At 41.9% G+C, this 7,500-nt stretch overlaps 1 long non-coding RNA gene across 1 annotated transcript in view; it reads left to right on the top strand.

Moving 5' to 3' along the window:
- The window catches only part of LOC118761598, an 11,901-nt gene that overhangs the window by 2,764 nt on the left and 1,637 nt on the right, over nucleotides 1-7,500 (top strand). The window contains exon 2 of the long non-coding RNA XR_004997496.1: nucleotides 3,303-3,304. This is a non-coding gene — a long non-coding RNA (uncharacterized LOC118761598). The remainder of the gene's footprint in view (nucleotides 1-3,302; nucleotides 3,305-7,500) is intronic.

The following is a 7,500-nucleotide window of genomic DNA, read 5'->3' as shown; positions in this document are numbered from 1 at the left end:
CTAATGACACCAGAATCAATCGTTCTGGCCACCCCATATGAAGCATATTGTGGTTCCTCTCTAACTGCTGGTCCCTTGAGTACTACACTGCAGTCACTTGCCTCTCTAAATCTTCTGGTACTTCCATTGAGGTTTTCCTCACCCTAGCAAGACATCTTCTTTATTTTTCCCTGAGGGTACAATAACTATTCACAGCTGCAAGTCAGATTCCTTGATCAACTCCCTTAGGGTCTCCAGATGTCACTTTACTATCATTTCTGCCACCTTCTTTGTTCAAATTCTCTTTTTACAAGTAATTGTTGATCCCATCCACCCAAGCACAGTCACTGAATCAGTTCAGATTAGGACATCTCACAACTATATTTGTTCTTTTCACCATGGCATCCAGTTTGGCCACATTGATATGGTTGCATTTGTCTTTCTTTCTAAGTCAGCCTCTATCCTCTGCCTTCCACTTCACCTATTTCCAAGACAATTCCCTCCCATTGATGTGCTACTAGCATCACACCACCCAACACTCCTTTCAGACTCGATACATTTCAATTTCCTCTCACTAGATTTTCCTTTTTCACCCTCTCCTAGATATCCTTCATTGTTGCAATTGTCTTCTCTCCAACTTTCTCTCACGAGCCTACTCCACCTGATCCCCTCTTTACATATCTACATGCAGTTCATAGTCACCCAGTGATAGGGTAGTGGCCCACCAATCACCTGCATATTGTAAACAGCTCTTGATGACTTAGATTTCCATTTCCTCTCTGAAACACTAGCTCACCTCCTTACCTGTCTTTCCTCAGCCTCAGTCCCAATACCACCCTTCCTACCAAAGATTCTGCTAGTTTTGCTGCCACCCCAAACTTCTTTAGATGACCCACAACTTTTGTTGCTGTCACCACCATCTTGTTCATCAATAGGATTCTCTATAGGATTTAGTGGCCCCTTTCATTTTAACTCTCCCAATATCACCCTGAAGATTGTTGCCATGATCTTTGGCTCTCAGTTCAATCTAAATCTCAACTTGTACTTCACCTGCTGATAAATGTTTTGGCTACATGATGTGGTAGATAGGCTGACTTCAAATCTACACCCATAGAAGCTACCACCATCTGTCTCCATTCATTTATGGCCTCTTCACCAGTATTACATGCTATATGGTCATTCAGCTCCCACAAATCCTACACTGGCCTGACTTTATTCTTTATTCGTTGAACAACTGCTATTAGTGGCAGCTCCCAATTCTCCACTTCTTCTTCCCAAGACATTAGAATACCTTCCTTAATCCACCTCTCTGCCTCCTTCTCAAATTTGGCTCTCACCCCCACTTTTAAAATGTCTTTATAGTAGCTTGCTTCATTCTTCAATACTAGAGAGGCTCACCATTCCTGAAGCATTTGACTGTCTATTGCTTGCCACCAAACACAGTTTGGAAACCCTTGTCCTTAATCTTACAAGGAACATCCACTGCTCCTTGGATTATTTTGACAAGAGCTCTGACTCTTCTACAGTATATTCACAGCACATCATGCCCCTTCAAACTCTACCCTTTCCTCACTGACCAGAATTTTTGCTAACCTGATCGTATCCATCTCCAATCCAATATGTTGGTGTATCAGAACCCTCTAACTATCAACTGCTTTCCATATACCATCAACTCATCAGCACTGGAACCCTTAAAAGGAACTTTCTTCCCATCAAATGCTCACCACACCCCAGCTATCTATCAGACTTGAAGTCACTTGAAGGTGGTTCTGCAGCCTCTATCATCCTCTATCATCTGCTGCTTTTATCAGATATTCCACCAAAGGCAACAAATGGTGTACCCCCACTTGACAGGATAGCTGCCAGCATCCTTCATTTTCCTGATTCAAGGTTATCACTATATGACCAGTCATCTAGTTACATCAATACCAGAGCAATTCCAATTTGGGCTCCTTGCCACTTCTGACCATGTGCAGCCAACAACATCTGAACCCTTACCTTTGAATTGTTACACTCACTCCTTTTCCTCTTCCAACCCCTTACTGCATTCATCTTGCCATCTCATTGCACTTTGACCTACTGTAGCTGCTGCCACATCATTAGCTCAGGTCTCTAAATCCCCTGTAGCCATGGTCTCAAAGTCTGGCAACTACTATAGTCCTATCAAAATATGATCAAGGAAACCTGTCATAAATGCCAGCCTAACTGTCCTCTCCAGCCCTTTTCCAGAGTATCAAGCCAGTTCCACTAACCTTCTGACCTTATTGAACACACCTACCTGTTTCCCAGTCCATCTCACTCTTCCCAGCCTGTCATTGGCCACAAATGTTCCCTTAATAAAATTTCCTTTTAATTGGCATCTATTTCCCCCCACATCTACCTGGGTTTCTTCATTCATATCTGGATGCAGTCACAATACTGGTTTCTCTAAATCACTGATTCCCTGTAGTTGCACAATCGACCTAACCTTCTCCCCCCATATCACTTCATCTCTTTCTCTCTCTCCCCCCTCTAAATGGTCTTATCACCTTGCACATGCTCATGTAGTTGTGAGCTGAATAAGCTTGTAAGGAGGATTAGGTGAACAGAGAAAAACAACTCAAGGCATCAAGCGACATCACAAGAGGAAGCAGAAGGAAGAAGTTTGTTCCATGTGCAGATTGTTTCTTACACACTCCTTGTTCTCCCCATCTGCACTAACTACTGACACCTGGTTCTGTTAAAAAAAAATGGAAGGACCCCTACACGTGGCTGACTTTGCCTTCATTCCCACCACATCACCTACTATCTTAGTTTATAACATCACACACACACATCATAACTTCTAAACACTATCCTTGTGTCAAAGTACCTTTTGCCAAGAGTGGATTGTTTTTCTGAGTAACACTGCATATCACTCATCTGTGTATGGTCGTTTGTCATTTCCTAGCCAATGCAGATCAGTCTTCATCACTTTGACCCAGGAAAAGGAGACTAAGTCTTTCTTAGTCTCCCTCTTCTGTAGATTCCACTGACTTGAAGTACTTGGTACTTCCTGACACAGCAGTCATCCTCTATACATATCACAGACCCAGCACAGCCTCCTCTCTTTTGCACACCTCATTCCTCTTGTACTCAGTTTTTCTCTTACCTTATTTGTACTGTGGTATTCATGCCCACTAACATTACACATCAACTGCAGCATGCTGTCTTCATATCTGTCAAGTTCTCACAAAAGTCTGCATTCAAGGCTCATGTCTTGCTTTCATGCAGTATTGCAGTTTTAACACAAGTATCTTGCAATCTGCCTTTCACTCTGAGAGCAAGACCTTTATTGCTTGCAGTGGTAGGAGCTCAGTGAACTTTTTCCAACCCATTCTCACCTTGGTTACTACATTTTCTGGACCACTGCCACTGCTAATCATGTCTTCTAGGTAACAGAAGCTATTGATAACTTATACTGAGTCAGCCAAGCATTTAAGAGAACCCCTATCCTATGGACTCATAGTATGCAACACTCCAGCTCTTGATCATTGTGTCCAACACCCCAGTGCAGGTGATGGGTTTGACCCTGAAACCCTATGAGAAGTGAGGTGAAATCACATAGGTACATGCCCCATCTTATTTGAAATAAATCTTCCTTTCATTCCCAAATACTTCAAATGTAAGGTAGGATGGATTTTTGCTGTAAATTCCATTGAATGGCATCAGCCACATTGCTGTCAAAGACAACTGGTTGAATTATCCAATTAAACTTAATGCTAATGATGTACACTCTACTACAACCCATGTTATGTTCACAGAAACATTCTCAGTTGTTCAGTTAAGTGCACTTGCGGTGATCAACAGAACCATTTAACTTAAATGCAGCCTCGTTGCACTAAAATCAATTTTGTTTGAAACCACATCCTCTGTACTGTGTGTGCCTGCTACCATTGTGAAATTCAACTCTTTTGGTTGGAATCTTCTTTGTTGTAACCATAGACTAATGTTGGAATAAGGCTTTTTTTAATGGAAACACTTCAGATGCCTTGAAAGAAAGGTGAAGTGAAAAGGTGGTGGTAGAAGATACACTTGTCCAAAACTATTCTTTGTTACGTGGATGGCATGGTGTAGTGAATAGGAAAGAGAGAGAAAATGTATGATGGGAACAGCAAATGGAGGCTTCACAAGGCTGAATTAAGCAAGAGATGCGATTCTAGATATTTACACCTCCCATCTTGTGTCACAACCAAAATTACAATGCTTCATTCACCATGCTTGCTCGGGTGGAATGGGTTTTCTCAAGCATTGCATATTACCAGTCATCATGGTCGTTTGGTATCTTCTTTGTGAGGCTCACCATCATGGTACTGGTCTTCACCATTTTGTTTCATGTTTTCCTGGCTCTTCTTTCAAACTTCCATTCACTTTGTGTGTTCTACACGGCTTTCTACAGTTGTCATTCCTTCCCCACCCCCATATACACCACATGCTCACATCAGTGCAATCTTCTCTCTCATACACTTAGAACCTTAAATCTCTTATATCTAGTTTTTTTTCTCCTCTCAACTCATCTGTGTTACATCATTCATTCATACTGACATTCCACATCCAGTAAGCCATACTAACTTCATTGCTTTCTAGTTTTCACAAGTTTTTCTACATTCAAAACCCATGTCTTGTTGTCATGAAGCATTACAGTTCATACACAAGCATCATACAATCTGCCCTTCACGTTGAGGAGAAACCCTTTCCAACAGAAGTAACAGCTCCTTGAACTTTTTCCTTTACAGATTATCAACCTCGTCCTCCTCCTCCTCTATTTCAACTAGACCATCTCTAAATCTATGTCTAACGCAGCAATCTTTCCTTTCCCAATCCTTTCTGTGTTGTGTCCCTGAGGCTGTCTAGCTCTTACTCTGATTACTGTGTTTCGATACACCCACCACCACCACTGTGAATTAGGTCACCTAGGTAACCAAATTCACCAACTACTTCTAGGGTACCCCCATCCATGTCACTTAGGTAACAGAAGTTATCTATAAAGAGATTCTCCTCTGCATTCAGGACTATCTCTTTCTTATGCAGTCTTAAGTTTATGGCTCCAGCACATCTGCTGCATACAAAATTTACTTTGTTAACCTACCTGTGATTCCTTTGTACCTCTTGTATGTCCATAGTTTGCATTGGGTACATCACGTAGAATTTCTACCTACTCTTCCTTTTCTACATATTGAGCAAGGGCAACTTTGAAGCTCTTTAATTCAGATTTTGCTTCCATGCCTGAAATTTCTTCCCTAATCTAATCCTACAACAGATTCATCTATAAGAATGAGGTCATCAGTATATAAGAGTTCCCACAGATACCTAATCTTAAACTCCTCTGTTCTGGACAACAGTGATAAATAGAAGAGGACTGAGCACTGAACCTTGGAGGATTCCTACCTTCACACTAAAATCATTATTGCATTAATTACTAATTCTGACTTAGCTGACAGCTCTGTACATGGCTTGTACGGCTCTTATAAGCTATTCATCTACTCCTAGCTTCCACAGCAAATACCACATCGCAGAATAAAGGACCCTGACAAAGGCTTTCACCAGGTTCACAAAAACCAAGAATGGTGGCTTACTCTTAGTTAAGTACTTCTGCAGTTGTCTCACTAGGAATATGGCATCAGTGCTATTTCTTCCTAACCAAACTGCATTTCATCTAGGCTAACTCTCTACCCAATCAGCTGAGCTATGACTTTCTTGGCCTGGTCTAACAATTTGACATCCTTGAAAATACCTCTCCTTGTTCATACACAGGCATCATACAGTCTGCCTTTCACTCTGAGCAAGAGGCCCTTTGTTCCCAACAGAAATAGAAGCTCTCTGAACTTTGCCCAGCCTATTCTTATTCTAGCTGCTATGCTCTTGGAACATCCACCCCTGCTACTAACTTGGTCACCTAGGTAACAGAAGTTATCAACTACTTCTAATTTTCCCCCTTGGCATGTGATGGAATCTATTTTCTGTACATTTTTGGTATTAATTGTACCTGTTCACCTTCCACGCACAAAAACTATTTTCCTTATTAACTTTCCTCTGATATTGCTGTGCCTCTTATGTGTCCAAAGCTTACACCTGGTGCATCTTTTGGAGTTTCTATCTACGCCATTCCTACAGATTGAGTAGGGCCATCTATCTGAAGGGATTTGTGATTTGTCTGCTTTCCTACTCTGGTTTTTGCTAAGTTAACTCTAAGGCCCTTCGATTCAAGACCTTATTCCACACCTGAAACCTCTCTAGTTCTGGTAGTGATTCAGCTATAAGAACAAGGTCATCAGCATAGAGGAGCTCCCAGGGGCAGCCTGTCTTGAATTCCTCTGTTATTGCCAGGAGGACTATGATGAACAAGAGAGGGCTGAGGACTGATCCTTGGTGAAACCCTACTTGTATCCTGAATTCTTTACTATACTCATTGCCAACCCTTACCTTACTGACAGCATCCCTGTACATGGCTTGTACAGTTCTCACCAACCACTCATTTATTCTTATAGATATTTATATATTTACAGAACAACTTTACATGGCATAAAAAATTCCGGAAACTAGGGAAGAGGGCATGGTATTTCAGGGCTAACAGCTGTTTCGAGGGGGGGGGGGATCTTAGAATTACAAAATAGTTGTAATATTGGCAGATGGATTGTGCAAAATGTCAAGGATCAGCAACCAGAAATGGATGCATATAAACATTACTATAAATCCAGCCTTCGTCTTCAGAGTGGAAAGATAGGCAACTACACACAGATAGGGGCTACACACAGAGAGGGACAAACAAGGACAGACAGACGGATTAAGTCGATTATATTGACCCCAATGCGTAACTGGTACTTAATTTATCGACCCCGAAAGGATGAAAGGCAAAGTCGACCTCAGCGGAATTTGAACTCAGAACGTAACAGCAGACGAAATACGGCTAAGCATTTCGCCCGGCGTGCTAACGATTCTGCCAAGCTCGCCGCCTTTAACTAGAAATAGCCTTCTCTCCTAGTTTTCTGTATGTTTTGCACTCCATGTAAATCTGTTCTGTAAATATATAAATATCTTTTGGCTTATACATGAACGTTCATCTTCCGAATATTTTCAGTTTTTGTTTCTCTCTCTATATATATATATATTTACATAAGGGCCTCTCACTCAGGGTGAAAGGTAGACTGTTTGATGCATGTGTGCAAACTGCCATGCTACACAGCAGTGAAACATGGGCCATGAATGCTGAGGACATGCATAGGCTTGATAGAAATGAAGGTAATATGATCTGCTGGTGGAGGCGCAATGGCCCAGTGGTTAGGGCAGCGGACTCACAGTCGGAGGATCGTGGTTTCAATTCCTAGACCAGGAGTTGTGTGTGTTTATTGAGTGAAAACACCTAAAGCTGCACGAGGCTCCGGCAGGGGGTAGTGGCGACCCCTGTTGTACTCTTTCGCTCCCCAACTTTCTCTCACTCTTTCTTCCTGTTTCTTGAATAATGCTGCGATGGACTGGCGCCCTGTCCAGCTGGGGGAACACATA

This window comes from Octopus sinensis, unplaced genomic scaffold (genome assembly GCF_006345805.1).
Source record: "Octopus sinensis unplaced genomic scaffold, ASM634580v1 Contig15524, whole genome shotgun sequence".
Taxonomy (NCBI): Eukaryota; Metazoa; Mollusca; class Cephalopoda; order Octopoda; family Octopodidae; genus Octopus; species Octopus sinensis.
Note: the sequence above shows the minus strand (reverse complement) of the source record. Positions and strands in the feature narration are given on the sequence as shown.